The sequence below is a fragment of the Nyctereutes procyonoides genome, unplaced genomic scaffold (genome assembly GCF_905146905.1).
Source record: "Nyctereutes procyonoides isolate TBG_1078 unplaced genomic scaffold, NYPRO_anot_genome, whole genome shotgun sequence".
Classification (NCBI taxonomy): Eukaryota; Metazoa; Chordata; class Mammalia; order Carnivora; family Canidae; genus Nyctereutes; species Nyctereutes procyonoides.
Window position 1 is genome coordinate 3,616,509 of NW_026575030.1, and position 16,639 is coordinate 3,633,147.

The window sequence follows — 16,639 nt, forward strand, 5'->3', positions numbered from 1 at the left end:
AGACAAACTGAAACAACGGTCACTGGACTTAGCTGTTGAGAGGTAATGGGTGACCCGCGGGGTACAATTTCAGTAGACCATGGAGAGATAGTCAGGCATCACGGACTAAGTCATGAATGAGAATTAAGAAAGTCCTTTCAAGGAGGGTTTCAGAAACCCTTTCAAGAGATTAAGCTATGAAAGGAGAGAGAACAGAAGAGCAGTAGTTCCAGATGGGTACAGTATCTTAAAATTTCTCCCTGACCTCTTCTGCCTCTCTCCTCCACTTGAAGGAATTTTTGTCATTCTCTGGCTTACCCAGAGAATCCAGGACCATCTTCATATCTTAAAGTCAACTCATCGACAACCTTAATTCCGTCTGCAGCCTTAATTCCCCTTTGTCAGGTACTCTAATATATTCATGGGTTCTGGGGCTGTAAGGATTCTTCTTTTCATCCATAGCTACACGTTAATACTGTTATCATTGTGTTGTGTCAGATCTTCTAAGACCCACCTTCGCAATTTGTGTGATATCCTTGTACATAATACATTATTCTATGGTAATATATATTTGGCCTGAAAGCCATGGTGATGATTTTTATTTTTTATTCATAACTTATGTAGGAAATGCAAGACTTAAACTTTCAAGCCAAATAGTAAATATATTGTGGGGAAGAAAATAAATATTCATAAGACTTTCCCCCAGTCTTCCTAAAATCAACAACAGAACAGCTGAAAGATGAGGAAGCAATAAATATTAAACACCAATGGAAGCAGTGGCTGTCCAAAAGCTCCCAGAGCATACAGTTGATCTTTACTAATGGTTCTTCTCCAGACCAAGCCCAGCTCCTGACGTTCTTTATTGGCCCTACCCCATAAATCCTTAATGAGCCTTATTCCACTCTGATCTGGGAGAAAAGGGAGAGGAAAGGCAGGGAAACAGAAATATAGGTGTCATGAACATGCACAAGGTACCTGGAGTATGAAAAGGATGACCTCACCCACACACCCAAGCAGCCACAAGTATAAGGTGGCCAACTCCCACAGAGGCCACAACCCAGGCTGCAAGGCTGATCTGTGTGGGAAGAGCTGTTACCTGAAAGCTGCTGAATGGATCCAGCTGCCCCTAGCCTGGAGTATACTTCTTAGATCATCAGTTTCTAAGAAGTCAAAGTCACTAGTATCTCTGCAATGATTAATTTACCAGATTGATTGACAGATCAGCAAAGGCCACAAGGGAATGGGATACCAGCCAGGCAGGGAAGCAGGTGGAGTTGCCCAGAGAATGTTGTAGGTCACCCTAAGCAGAGTAAAGGCACTGAGCACCAAAAGGGATTTAAACACCTTCCTAGAACTTCCCACCCCTTCATGTTCACACACGCGAAAATGACTTAGCATAATGAAAATGGTTCATACTCCCTGAATACACATTAAGATTCAGACCTGGCCCTAGGTGCATTACATATATTTTCCATTTTAATCTTCTGACAGTTCAAGAAGTCATTCTTAGCACCTACAACTAATAGAAAGGAAACTAAAGCCACATAAGTTCAGTTACTAACTTAAAGTCACACAGCTGATACATTTTAGAGTTAGGATTCAAATTCAAGACTTCTAACTCCAGAGCCCTCCCTTTCAACTGAAAAAAGTTCCTTCTTCAGCCTCCTCTTTAGGATGATTTCTTCCCTTTATACAAGTGGCTTCTTCTAGCGTTATTTGGGATGAAGTCTGAGGTAAATGTGTGAAATAAGTAGGACTTGAAAAAGATACCAGCAGGGGAAATAAAAAAATGATAGGTCGGTATTTTGCTCTATCTACATCTCCAAGAAGATAATTAACTTTTGATTGCTTAGGTGAGCTGGGGGGGGGGTTGTATAAATAGTTCCTATCAACACATACTCATTTAGTAGCATCACCAGGAACAAAGATGGCCCCTGGTATTCACACTTTCTCTTCAGGAAGTCTTGTTTGACTTGATTTTCCTTGCAAAGCTGCTCTGGGGAAAGGAACTTGCACTAGCATTGCTTTTCTAGATCTGACACTCTGTGAGAATCCCTGGGTCATTATTTTTTGTGCCATCCTCATATCAGCATCTATGATGTGCTGTGACAATGAATTGTAAAAGGATATTACTGCATGTGTTGTGACCATCCACCAGTGTCTACTTGGCTGGCTCATTCACAGGGGATGATAATTAACTGTATGCAGCTGCTATGCTTCTACAAACATAGGGCTAGACTTACTCCCTAATTCCCTCTGAGAGTCATGGAGAGGGTTATCATGGGAAGGGGACAGGACAATGAGGGCCACAAAATCAAATCACCATCAAAACCTTGATGACCTTTGGTATAGAAGGAAATTTTAAATTCAAAAATTATAAACTCTACTTTGGGACTATTCTCTTGCAAAAGCCCCCATGCTTTAGAGTGTTTTTGTTTTCCAACATTTTAAAACTCAATTTAAAAAATGATTATACAGTACATTTTTAAATTGTTTTCTTTTGATGTAAAGTCCTATGAATTTTAACACATGGATAGATATTCACAACTACCACCATGATTCGATTAGAGAACAATTCCATCATCCCCTATAACTCTATCTTGTTATCCCTGTAGAGTCACTCATGCCTCGCCCTTGAAAACCACTGATGTGTTCTTCCTCCCTACAGTGGTATTTTTGAGAATGTCATGTAAATGGAATCTTACAGCATGTAACCTCTTGAGACTGGCTTCTTTCAATTAGTACCATGTCTTTATGACTCATCCAGTTCTTGTATGCATCAATACTTCCTTTTTTCAATTGCTGAGTATTATTCCATGGTATGGATGTGTCATTACTATTAACTTCTTGAAAGTTAACTTATTTTTTTTAATTGAGATTTAATTCACATACCAATAAAATTAATCACTTTAAGTTTTGCAAAAAAGAGAAATGCGTTCTATGATAATCTTCACCCCATACAAAGATAACCTTTAAGCTGGAAACAGATTTTTGAACATGCCATATTTGTCCAATTTTCTTTGGTTTCCTGTCCCATTGTTCCTCTGCCTTTGGGGGGAAAAAGTACACTATTTCTATATTTGGAGTATTGTTCAGTACAAGATCCTTCTCCATCTGCTTGTACTCATGTTATTAACAAATGTTCACTCCTTTCAACGATTTCAGATTAGCTCTCCAACACTCTAAATTTTCTTTTATCTTTGATTTTTTTGATAGGTAATGCCTGAATATTTCACAAAACACAAAAAAACCAAAATGGCATACCAACGTTAGAAAGTCTATCTCATTCTCTGTCTCTAAGCAATACAGTCCTCTTTTTAGAGCCAACAATTTTCTCAACTTTCTTAAGCATATTGCAAAGCCTTTCTATGCACTTATAAATGTATGCATATGTGATTATATTTTAAAATATGTATGTAAACATATAGAAGTATTCAAATATATGTGCTGTACACACAAAATAGAAGCATATAAAATCAATGCACATACATACACACATACATTTTCCCCACATGCAGGGGACATAGTCTGCCCAATTTTCTAAACTTTATTCTCTCAACTCCCCTTCTTCTCTTGAGCTTCTTTCCAAAAAGTACATATAGAACAGTCTATTATGTTCATTTTACTCTGCAGTATGAGTATATCACAGTTTACCTAAGCATTCCATTACTGATAGGCACATATGCTCTATTAAAACCTTTCTCTTGTAATGAATACCTACAACGAATATACCATTTTATTTAAATCATTTCACACATATGGAACCATCTATGTAGGATAATTACTTAGAAGCAGAATTTCTGGATCAAAGGGTACATGCATTTCTGTGTTTGAAGGGCATTGCCAAATTATCCATCAGGGAAGTCATATCAATTTATATGCTATTAGAAATGGATCACGGTGTTTCTAAATTACCTATATTTATTTAGTAACTAATTATTTTAATATGATTTCAGACTAAGGAATATTTGATTATCAACACCAGAAAACAAAACTAGCATTAGTAGGTCTCAATCTTTCTTTGTTTTCAAGACATTAACACTTTTGAAGAGTCTAAGCCAGGAATTTTGAAGACTATCCTTCAATTTGGGATTATCTTTTCTTTAAAACACAGAAATACTTGCAAATAATTTCAGGCAAATAACAAGAAAACTTTATAGGTATAAAAAATAAGCAAAATAAAATTTAAAATATGGTTAGTAACAATACCTACCATAGTTTGGGTTTTGGTGGGGAGTTTTGACTATCCACCATATTTTGAACAATTATTACATGCCACGTACTGAGTTAAGCACTTTCCCTAGTGATAATACTTAATATTTATTGGATGCCAAATCTGTGCCAGGCAAAGTGCTTCCAGTTAGGTCTCTAGAAGTCATAAAGCAGCCCTTACCATAATCATTCCCACTTAACAAATCAAAATGAAGCCAATAAAGTTAAGAAATAAAATTTGCCACACACCTAGGAAGTGGCAGAGGTGATTTGTGGATATAGATCTGTGGATCTGTGGGCTTCTACCCATGACCCTTTTAACTGCCACACTATACACCATATAACATTGCAGGGCAAGAAGCTTTGGTGAAGTTAAGAACAAGTTTGTCATACATTAGCCAATTAGAAAATATCTCAAGGAAAGAATAGAAATAAATGCCTAAATGCAGGGGTAGATCCAGATTACGTGGGACCCAAGGCTTTTGCAATTTGAAGAATCTTCCTTAAGAGAAAAATACAAATTATAAGTAAAAATTAGGTGCACAGTCTTGGAGGGAGCTATTCCAAGCAGAGGGCACTCAAATGTAAGCTTTAATGAACTTCAAGGTAAATAACCTTACCCAGATGCCCTTGGGCCAAAAGAAGACCAGAGGAGGAAGGAATCAGGGTAAGGCAGATATATCGACAAAGGTTTGAAAAAGGAAATGGGACTTTGAAGAATGGCTCTCATCTTGCCACCCAGTGTGCAATGCCTGGCAGAAGCGGTAAGTGGGGTGTGTGTGTGTGTGTGTGTGTGTGTGTGTGTGTGTGTGTGTGCAGGTATGAGCATAATCGGTTCAGGGAATGGTAGAGAATTCCACTTGACTGAAACCCACTGCTATGAGTTTTAGTGATACCAGCAAGAGAGCAAGCACTGGGTTTGCTGATGAAAGTTGTGTCTGCTTTAAATACCAGGATGGAGAGGCCCCTGGGTATCTTTGTATGCTCCTGGCTCTTATGTCATTACATAATGAAAAGCAACACCAGGATGAGGAATCTGGCTCCATGGGCAGCATTCTCAGGATGAGTGGAAAGGAACAAATGAAGGGCTAATCTGGCTGTGTTTTAGCAAGCACCTGATAAATTATGGTTGGTAAGGAGGAGGCAAGAGTAAAAAAAAAAAAAAAAAAAGAGTGAAAGGAAAGAGAATCAAAAAGGATCAATCACGTCGATATGAAGAATAGAGGGGAACAAGAGTCAGCAATTATTTTTATAATCTGAGCTTGGGTAATGGTATAGTTGTAGGATTTTCAGAAATTTAGTTTGGTTAGATTTGGCTCTAGGCGGCTCCGCGGAGGGGGCTGCGGGGCGGGAGCGCGAATCCCACAGCGCAGGCCCCGGAGCACAGGGCGCCGGGACACAGCCCAGGATCCGGCCTCCCCCGGGACAGGCAGAGGCCGGGAGGGCCCAGGACAGCGAGGACGCTCCTGCCCCGAGCTGAGCAGATCAGCGGCCCCGCCCCGGAGCCTCCAGGCCCTGCAGACGGAGAACCGAGAGCCCCGAGCCCCGTAGTTCCTGCGGAGGCTGAATCCAGGCTTCCAGAGCTGCCATAGCAACTGCGACTGTTCCTCCTGGGGCCTCACGGGGTAAACAACCCCCGCTGAGCCCGGCAGCAGGCAGGGGCAGAGCAGCTCCCCCAAGTGCTAACACCTGAAAATCAGCACAGCAGCCCCTCCCCCAGAAGACCAGCTAGACGGACCAGTGATACTCCCCCGTGTTCCAATACAACTTGTTTTTGGCCACTCTGCACTGAGCAAAATGACTAGAAGGAAAACCTCACCTCAAAAGAAAGAATCAGAAACAGCCCTCTCTCCCACAGAGTTACAAAATCTGGATTACACTTCAATGTCAGAAAGCCAATTCAGAAGCACCATTATACAGCTACTGGTGGCTCTAGAAAAAAGCATTAAGGCCTCACGAGACTTCATGACTGCAGAATTTAGATCCAATCAGGCAGAAATTAAAAATCAATTGAATGAGATGCAATCCAAACTAGAAGTCCTAACGACGAGGGTTAACGAGGTGGAAGAACGAGTGAGTGACATAGAAGACAAGTTAATGGCAAAGAGGGAAACTGAGGAAAAAAGAGACAATCAATTAAGGGACCATGAAGACAGATTAAGGGAAATAAATGACACTCTAAGGAAGAAAAACCTACGTTTAATTGGGGTTCCCGAGGGCGCCGAAAGGGACAGAGGGCCAGAATATGTATTTGAACAAATCCTAGCTGAAAACTTTCCCAATCTGGGAAGGGAAACAGGCATTCAGATCCAGGAAATAGAGAGATCCCCCCCTAAAATCAATAAAAACCGTTCAACACCTCGACATCTAATAGTGAAGCTTGCAAATTCCAAAGATAAAGAGAAGATCCTTAAAGCAGCAAGAGACAAGAAGTCCCTGACTTTCATGGGGAGGAATATTAGGGTAACAGCAGACCTCTCCACAGAGACCTGGCAGGCCAGAAAGGGCTGGCAGGATATATTCAGGGTCCTAAATGAGAAGAACATGCAACCAAGAATACTTTATCCAGCAAGGCTCTCATTCAAAATGGAAGGAGAGATAAAGAGCTTCCAAGACAGGCAGGAACTGAAAGAATATGTGACCTCCAAACCAGCTCTGCAAGAAATTTTAAGGGGGACTCTTAAAACTCCCCTTTAAGAAGAAGTTCAAGTAACTCTGAACGTGAATGGGCTTAATGACCCCATCAAAAGGCGCAGAGTTTCAGACTGGATAAAAAAACAGGACCCATCTATTTGCTGTCTACAAGAGACTCATTTTAGACAGAAGGACACCTACAACCTGAAAATAAAAGGTTGGAGAACCATTTACCATTCAAATGGTTCTCAAAATATACCCTAAAAACTACAGAACACTTCTGAAAGAAATTGAGGAAGACACAAAGAGATGGAAAAATATTCCATGCTCATGGATTGGCAGAATTAATATTGTGAAAATGTCAATGTTACCCAGGGCAATTTACACGTATAATGCAATCCCTATCAAAATACCATGGACTTTCTTCAGAGACTTAGAACAAATTATTTTAAGATTTGTGTGGAATCAGAAAAGACCCCAAACAGCCAGGGGAATTTTAAAAAAAGAAAACCATATCTGGGGGCATCACAATGCCAGATTTCAGGTTGTACTACAAAGCTGTGTTCATCAAGACAGTGTGGTACTGGCACAAAAACAGACATATAGATCAATGGAACAGAACAGAGAACCCAGAAGTGGACCCTGAACTTTATGCTCAACTAATATACGATAAAGGAGGAAAGACGATCCACTAGAAGAAAGACAGTCTCTTCAATAAAAGAAAAGTTAAATACAACAACAACAACAATTGCAAACAACTGGGCAATATCCGCCCCCAGAGGAAGCACTGACCTTGGGACTGGGAAGTATCCTGAACACAGCTTGACAGGGCTCTGCTGCCATTATTAACTTATGCAGTATTTTCCTTACACCAGCTCCTCTTCTGATCACCATCTTCTTTCCCAATTATGTTAACAGCTTTCAGAACCTTGCAGCCAGGTCTCACTCTTCCTACTGACTAGGAAGCATTTTGCCTTTAATGTGGCTTTTGTTAAACACTACTGTGGGATTCCTTATAATATTAACTCTTGGAGTTTCAGCCTGTCCTCCTGCCTCTGCAGGTGAGTGGTCAAGAGGACTAGTCGAATAAAAATAGAAAGAGAACAGATTTGGGGCACCCGGGTTGAGCATCTGCCCCTGACTCGAATCCAGGGTCCTGGGATCAAGCCCCACATTAGGCTCCCTGCTCAGCAGGGAGCCTGCTTCTCCCTCTCCTGCCACTCTCTCTGTTCATTCTCACTCTCTCTCAAATAAATAAAATCTAAAAAAAATGGATTTCAGAGGAAATTACAGTTACAAAAAATAGAAAAGGATATGGAATTAGTAAGAGGGTAGAATCTTCCAATGATTCTGAAAATATTTACTGCATACCTATTACGCATCAGGCTCTGTGCATGGACCAAAAAGTCGTTACTATGAAAGAGATGCAGTCTCTGCCCCCAAAGTTATCTGACTTTTTAAGGATGGGTGTTTTAAGTGAGTGGGTCAGGCAGAGGATTAAGAACAGCAAATTCTAGAAGGTGGGAGGCAAGATGATGAATTTAGTTTTAGCCATGCTAAATTTGGTATTCTCAAAATGTAAAGTAGAAATGTCCTGTACACAACTATAAACATGGGACTGGAGTTCAGGAGAGAAGCCAGGGCAAGGGATATAAGTTCTAGAGTATTCCAACCAGCATAAAGTTAGTGCCTGAGGCAGGCATGGGGTACGACAGTGTTATTGCCAAGTATGTTCAACACATTATTTTGGTTAATTGTATTAGCTACACAATAAAGATACATCTTTATCCATATGACTACTTTGACTGCATGGAATCAATTTTTGAAAGAAATTTGTTAAGAATCTCTTATTATGATTGTGAATTTATCAAATTCACATGTTGGCTATATGGACAATAGTCTATAAGGAACATGAATAGAAATAGTTGGAAAGCTGTTTCAGGTGAGAAATGATGGCAACCTGGCCTAAGATGGTAAGAATGTGGACAGTAAGGAAAAGAAAGAAATTAATACTGATTCTTAGGTTTCTGGCTTGAGTAACTGGATGAATGAAAATACCATTCACGTGCTTGGACACTCATGTGTCCATACGTGCATGCCATTGACCGGTGTTTTTCTTGCAGCAAATTACAGAACTCTCTGGACTCAGTTACCATATTTATAAAATTGCATATAATAATACTAGATTGTATTTCATTGGATTATTATGATGGTGTAAAGTACTTAGCACCATAACTAAAAAACTGTTCAATAATAGCTTTTATTACCACCACCTGGGATATGGTTAAAGGAAGAAAGGTTTGGATTTGAGGTGGGAAAGCAAGATGTCTTACTGAGGCTAATTATGTTTGAGTTGTTTTGTAAGTTATCTTTTAACAAAGAGGTCTAAGTGTTCTTGGAAAATACCGCTTAGGGATGAAAGAAGATGGAAGTAAACAGGGGAAAAAGGACATCTGGGAGGTCAGAGGCAACTTTCAGGAGGTGGCAGCAACCAGGGAAGATTTTCTTGAGGTGGGGAGACTGGATCACGATCTCAGCCAGAGCATAAGGAACTATTTCAGAGGGAGAAGGAACAACTGCCTACATGTACCTTCTTGTTTATTTTTGTTGTACAGTGTTAACAGTGTGTTGTTCTCTGGCTTGGCTCTGGGTAAGGAAGTCAGTCATCCGCCAAAGGCTGCTGAAGAGCAGAGTTCTGGAAAAAATGACTGCAATTAACAGAGCAACATTTACTTAGAGAAAAACATTAACTTACCTTGTGTGTGATTTATCCTATGATTAGCAAGCAGATTACTCTAGTGACAGGTTGTGAGGAAGGTTGTATTAAACTTTTGGTGCAGCAGGGAAAAGTGATTAACTTGACAAAGATTCATGAGCACATATGTTTCCAGCTTTGAGCTACTGTGTGGAATGAAAACTGAAATTATAAATTCTATAGTATACACTGCCTTTGCAGATTTTAGTGTGTGATTATGCATGATTACATCTCTCCCACAAGTTTGTACAGGCTTAGGGATTTTTTTTTATTAAGGCGGTTATGCAATATGCATTTTAGCAAGGGCATACAAATGCATAGAAAGAATATTCCCAGGCATATTAATCTTGATTTAAAATTGTGTCTCCCCTCCCTGGGTTAGTGCATTACTTTTCCTCTTCTGTATTGTTAAGGAGGAAAGCATTGCTTTAAGCTTACTGTAATTGGAGCTATCTTTCATAAACCAGTTTTTGATCTATCACAAATAAATTATAAGCTAGATTCAATTATGAAGCCATTAACATACTTCCCATGAATAGAAAATGCAAAGCAAGTTCTGTAGGAAGATAGGAGATTTAATACGCACTTCTACTCTCTCATCTTCCTAAAGCCCCACTAACACAACCAGTGACAGGATATTTTAAGGCTTAAACTTCATGAAAGGAGAGAACTGGAGAAGAGCTAATTTTTGGTAGCCTGGAAGCAGATGAATACATAGTAATAGAATAAGCAGAGCTGAGAAACTGAATCTAATCATGCAACAGAGAACACTAAGAACTAGTAAGATTGATAGAGTATCCAAAGACCTAGGCACTAATGGCAGCAGGACCTTGTGGAAGTGAGGATAGTAGACTAAGTATGGTCTTAATAAGGAGGATTGTTAGAAAATGTGTTTTAGGATGAATTGGATCCCTAGACATCAATAATCTTTGCAGCATCGCAGAAACTGCCCCTCCCTAACTGACAAAGAAGGATGGTTTATTTTCAGAATGAAGTAAAGTAGTTGGCTTGTGTAGAAGAATACCAGCACGGTGGAGGGTGAACGAACTGTACTAACAATAGGGGATTAAATCAATGCATACAGATAAACTTCAGAGACAGAACATGCCACATCTTTCTCTGCTCTAAGACACCAGAAGCTAAACTTTCACTGTTCCAGCAAGACACTGAAAGAGCCTTTTCTGGGAAATATGGCTAGCCCATGAAGAAAGCATAACATTGGAAAGATACTGACATTGGAAGGTTTCTCTTTCAATAAGCCCACCCTGATGCTCCTACAGTAAATCTTACATCAGACCAATCCCTTCCTCATATCCTCAGAGTTTCCAGATAGTATTTTAGTATCTCAGTCTTAAACATTATCAGGTACAAATACTGTGAGATATCCAAGGAAAACCTTTAAAGTAGAAGATAGAAAATAAAATAAAGAGAAAAAAAGGTTGTTGTTGTTTTTTTTAAGATTTTATTTATTCATGAGAGACCCAGAGAGAGAGAGAGAGAGAGGCAGAGGGAGAAGCAGGCTCCATGCAGGGAGCCCAATGCGGGACTCGATCCTGGGACTCCAGGATCATGCCCTGGGCCAAAGGCAGGCACTAAACTGCTGAGCCACCTAGGGATCCCTGAAAAAAAAAAGGGTTTTTGAAGAAAAACCAATTATCAAAAACCTCACAAAGAGAAGCTACCATAATTATGAAAAAAAAAAAAAAAGAACAGAATTCTACCCAAAAATAAACAGGTAAATAAATGGAATGTTCCAAAAACATAAAGAAGGTCTTAGAAATAAAATACAAGAATAGAAATGAAAATTCTTCTAAAGATTTTATTTATTTATTCATGAGAGACACAAGAGAGACAGAGACATAGGTAGAGGGAGAAGCAGGCTCCTCACAGGGAGCCCATTGTGGGACTCGATCCCCGAACTGGGATCAAGCCCTGAGCCAAAGGCAGATGCTCAACCACTGAGCCACCCAGGCGTCCTGAAATGAAAATTTTTAATAGAAAGATTGGAACATAAAGCTGAGAAATTTTACCAGAAAAAAAGAACAGGAAATGGAAAATACGAGTTAAAAACTAAGAATTAGGAAATTGATCAAGGAATAGTGGCATTAAAAAGTAAAAGGCCAGAAAGAGAAAATAGAGAGGAGGAGATAGTTAATGATCTGAGTTTCCAGACTGAAACATTTAGCAAGTAAAAATAAATCAGTCTAGTGTAACTACGTTGTCAAATACTAAAGGCAAAGACAATAAAGGCTATTGTTCTGTAGTCATGGTAACAAGTGGCCCTTAAAACTGATTTTAACCTCATTTAATTGATCCAAGTCCACTCCTTCCAGTGAACATGTCTTTCCCAGCCAACAAATCAGATGAATCCTTCATTTTTTACCTTTGACCACTCAGGGATTGATTCGCTCCATTAAGCACACCCAAAGAACTAGGACAACCACTACAAATGATAGCAACCCACTGAAGCCTTCAAGGCCCACCAGTCTCTGAACCCCATGCTTCCCCCGAAACCTAGACAAGCTTGGCAGTCTACTCTGCTTGGAGAGACTGTGCCTGGTCAGCATGGCTTTTCCTTACTATAGCAAGCAATTACTTCAGCTTTCTCCATTTATTTCTGATATTGACTCTCTTCAACCTTTGACATAGATTGAATTTTAACTCCTGAACAGGAGCATTGAAAGCTCCAAAGTGAGGAGACAGGATGGCTCAGTTGATTGACTCTTGATTGACTCTTGATTGACTCAGTTGACTCTTGATTTCGGTTCAGGCCATTGTCTTGCAGTCATGGGATCAAGCCCCACATTGTGTTCGGAGCTCAGCAGAGTCTGCTTCAGATTCTTTCTCCCTCTCAAAAAATAAATATTTAAATAAATAATCTTTGAAAAAATAAAAGAAAGCTACAAAGCAATGATGAATGGCTTTCAAAATTCTGAGGAAAATAATTAACAACCTAGAATGGCACACCCAACAAAACTAGCATTTAAATACAACAGTTTTTAAAAGGGCATGCAAGATCTTTTTTAACTTATTTATTTAAATTCAATTACTTAACAAATAGTGTATCATTAGTTTCCAATGTAAAGTTCATATAAAACCATTGCATAGAAAACCCAGTGCTCATTATATCACTTGCCCTACTTAATTCCTATCACCCAGTTATCCCACCCCACCCCCCACCAAGCTCCCCTCTAGCAACTCTCAGTTTGTTTCCTATACTTAAGAGTCTCTTACTGTTTGTCTCCCTCTCTGATTTCATATTTTATTTTTCCCTCTCTTCCCCTATGATCCCGTTTTGTTTCTTAAATTCCACATCAGAAGGAAACAATATGATAATTGTCCTTCTCTGATCAATTGACTTATTTCACTTAGCATAATACCCTCCAGTTCCTTCCACATTGTTGTAAATGGTAAGATTTCATACTTCTTGATGGCTGAGTAATACTCCATTGTGTGTGTGTGTATCACATCTTTTTTTTTAAGATTTTATTTATTCATGAGAGACACACAGAGAGAGAGGCAGAGGCACAGGCAGAGGGGAAGCAGCCTCCATTCAGGAAGCCTCTTGTGGGACTTGATCCCGGGACCCCAGGTTCATGCCCTGGGCCAAAGGCAGGTGCTTAACCACTGAGCCACCCAGGGATTCCCTATATCATCCAATTTATCCATTTATCTGTCAAGGGACATCTGGGCTCTTTCCATAGTTAGGCTATCCTGGACATTGCTGCTATAAACATTGGGGTTCAGGTACCCTTTGGATTACTGCATTTGAATCTTTGGAATAAATACTGAGTAGTGTAATTTCTAGGTCATAGAGTAGCTATATTTTTAACTTCTTGAGGAACCTTCATACTGTTTTCCAGAGAATGCACCAGCTTGCATTCCCAACAACAGTGTAAGAGGGTTCTCCTTTCTCTGTATCCTCACCAGCATTTGTTGTTTCCTGACTTGTTAATTTTAGCCATTCTGACCCCTGTGAAGTAGTATCTCATTGTGGTTTTGACTTGTATTTCCCTGATGCCAAGGGATGTCAAGCATTTTTTATGTGTTTGTTGGCCCCTTGTATGTCTTCTTTGGAGAAATGTCTGTTCATGCCCTCTGCCCATTTCTTGACTGGATTATTTGTTCTTTGGGTGTTGAATTTGATAAGTTCTTTATAGATCTTAGATACTAGCCATTTATCTGATATGTCATTTGCAAATATCTTCTCCCATTCTGTCAGTTGTTTTTTGATTCTTTCAACTGTTCTCTTTGCTGTGCAAAAGCTGTTTATCTTCATGAAGTCTCAATAGTTCATTTTTGCTTTTGTTTCCTTTGCCTGTGGTGATGTATATAGTAAGAAGTTGGTATGACTGAGGTCAAAGAAGTTTCTGTCACTGTTCTCTAAGATTTTGATGGTTTCTTCTCTTATAGTAAAGTCTTTCATCCATTTTGAATTTATTTTGTGTATGGTGTAAGAAAGTGGTCCAGTTCCATTCTTCTGCATGTGGCTATCCAACACCATTTGTTGAAGAGACTGTCTTTTTTCCATTGGCTATTCTTTCCTGCTTTGCCGAAATTATTTGGCCATAGAGCTGAGGGTCCGTTTCTGGGCTATCTCTTCTCTTCCATTGATCTATGTGTTTTTGTGCCACTATCATACTGTCTTGATGATTACAGCTTTGTCATATAGCTTGAAGTATGGAATTGTGATGCCACCAGCTTTGTTTTTCTTTTTCAACATTCCTCTGGCAATTCAGGGCCTTTTCTGATTTCATACAAATTTTAGGATTATTTGTTCCTCCTGTGTGAAAAAAGTTGATAGTATTTGAATACGGACTTGCATTGAATATGTAGATTGCTGTGGGTAGCATAGACATTTTAATAATATTTGTTCTCCCCATCTATGAGCATGGGATGTTTTTCCATTTCGTTGTGTCTTACTCAATTTCTGTCATATGATGTATAATTTTCAGAGTACAGATCCTTTGCCTCTTTGATTAGGTTTATTCCTAGTTATCTTGGTTTTTGGTGCAATTGTAAATGGGATCAATTACTTTATCTCTGTTTCTTCTGTCTCATTGTTAGTGTATAGAAATGCAACTGATTGCTGTGCATTGATTTTATATCCTTCCATGTTGCTGAAATCCTATATGAGATCTAACAATTTTTTGGTGGAATCTTTTGGGTTTTCTGTGTAAAGTATCATGTCATATAGAAAAAGTGAGAGTCTGACTTCTTCTTTGCTGGTTTTGATGCCTTTTATTTCTTTTTTATTGTCTTATTGCTGAGGCTAGGACTTCTAGTACTATATTGAATGACAGTGGTGAGAGTGGACATCCCTGTTGTGTTCCTCTATGTAGGGGAAAAGCTTTCAGTTTTTCCCCATTGAAAATGATACTCACTGTGGGCTTTTCTTAGATGGCTTTTACGATACTGAGATATGTTCCCTCTATCCCTATATTGTGAAGAGTTTTAATCAAGAAAAGATGCGGTTTTTTGTCAAGTGCCTTTTCTGTATCAATTGAGAGGATCATATGGTATTGTCTTTTATTTTATTAATGTGATGTATCACATTGATTGATTTGCAGATGTTGAACTACAGCCTAGGAATAAATCCCACTTGGTTGTGGTGAATAATCCTTTTAATGTAATGTTGGATCCTATTGGCCAGTATCTTGGTGAGAATTTTGGCATCCATGTTCATCAGTGATATTGGTCTATAATTCTCTTTTTTTGGTGAAGTCTTTGGTTTTGGGATCAAGGTAATGCTGGCCTCATAGAATGAGTTTGGAAGTTTTCCTTCCCTTTCTTTCTTTCTTTCTTTCTTTCTTTCTTTCTTTCTTTCTTTTTCTTTCTTTCTTTCTTTTTTTTTTGAAACAGCATCAGAAGAATAGGTATTAAATTCTTCTCTAAATGTTTGGTAAAATTCCCCTGGGAAGTCATCAGGCCCTGAATTCTTGCTTATTGGAAAGTTTTTGATTACTGCTTTAGTTTCCTTTCTGATTATGGGTCTATTTAAGTTTTCTATTTCTTCCTGTTTCAGTTTTGGTAGTTTTTATGTTCCTAGAAATCCATCCATTTCTTGCAGATTGCCTAATTTGTTAACCTATAGTTGGTCATAATATGTTCTTATAATTGCATTTCTTCAGTGTTGGTTGTGATCTCTCCTTTTTCATTCGTGATTTTATTAATTCGGGTCCTTTCTCTTTTCTTTGTGAGAAATCTGGCTGGGAGTTTTTTTTATCTTATTAAGTCTTTCAGAGAATCAGCTCCTAGTTTTGTTGATCTGTTCTACTGTTCTTTTAGTTTCTATTCCATTGATTTCTGCTCTAATCTTTATTAATTCTCTTCTCCTGCTGGGTTTAGGCTTTATTTGCTATTCTTTTTCCAGCTCCTTTAGGTGTAGGATTAGCTTGTGTATTTGAGGTTTTTCTTGTTTCTTGAGAAAGGCTTGTATCGCTATACACTTCCCTCTTAGGACCACCTTTCCTATATCCCAAAGGTTCTGAACTGTTGTGCTTTTATTTTCATTTGCTTCCATTAATTATTTAAATTCTTTTTAAATTTCCTGGTGGTTCCATTCATTCTTTAGTAGGATGCTCTTTAGCCTCCAAATATTTGAGTTTCTTCCAAATTTCCTCCTGGAATTGAGTTCAAGTTTCAAAGCATTGAGGTCTGAGAATGGGGAATAACCCCAGTCTTTTGGTACTGGTTGAGACTTAATTTTGTGACCAGTATGTGATCTATTTTGGAGAATGTTCCATGCTCACTCATGGAGAATGTGTATTCTGTTGCTTTAGGATGAAATGCTCTGAATATATCTGTGAAGTCCATTTGGTCCAGTGTGTCAATGTCCTTGTTTCCTTGTTGATCCTCTGCCTAGATGATCTGTCCATTGCTGTGAGTGGGGTGTTAAAATTCCCTACTATTATTGTATTATCAATGTATTCCTTTAATTTTGTTATTAATTGGTTTATATAATTGGTGGCTCTCAAGTTAGGGGCATAAATATTTACAATAGTTAGATATTCTTGTTAGACCCTTTAAGTATGACATAATGGCCTTCTTATTACAGTT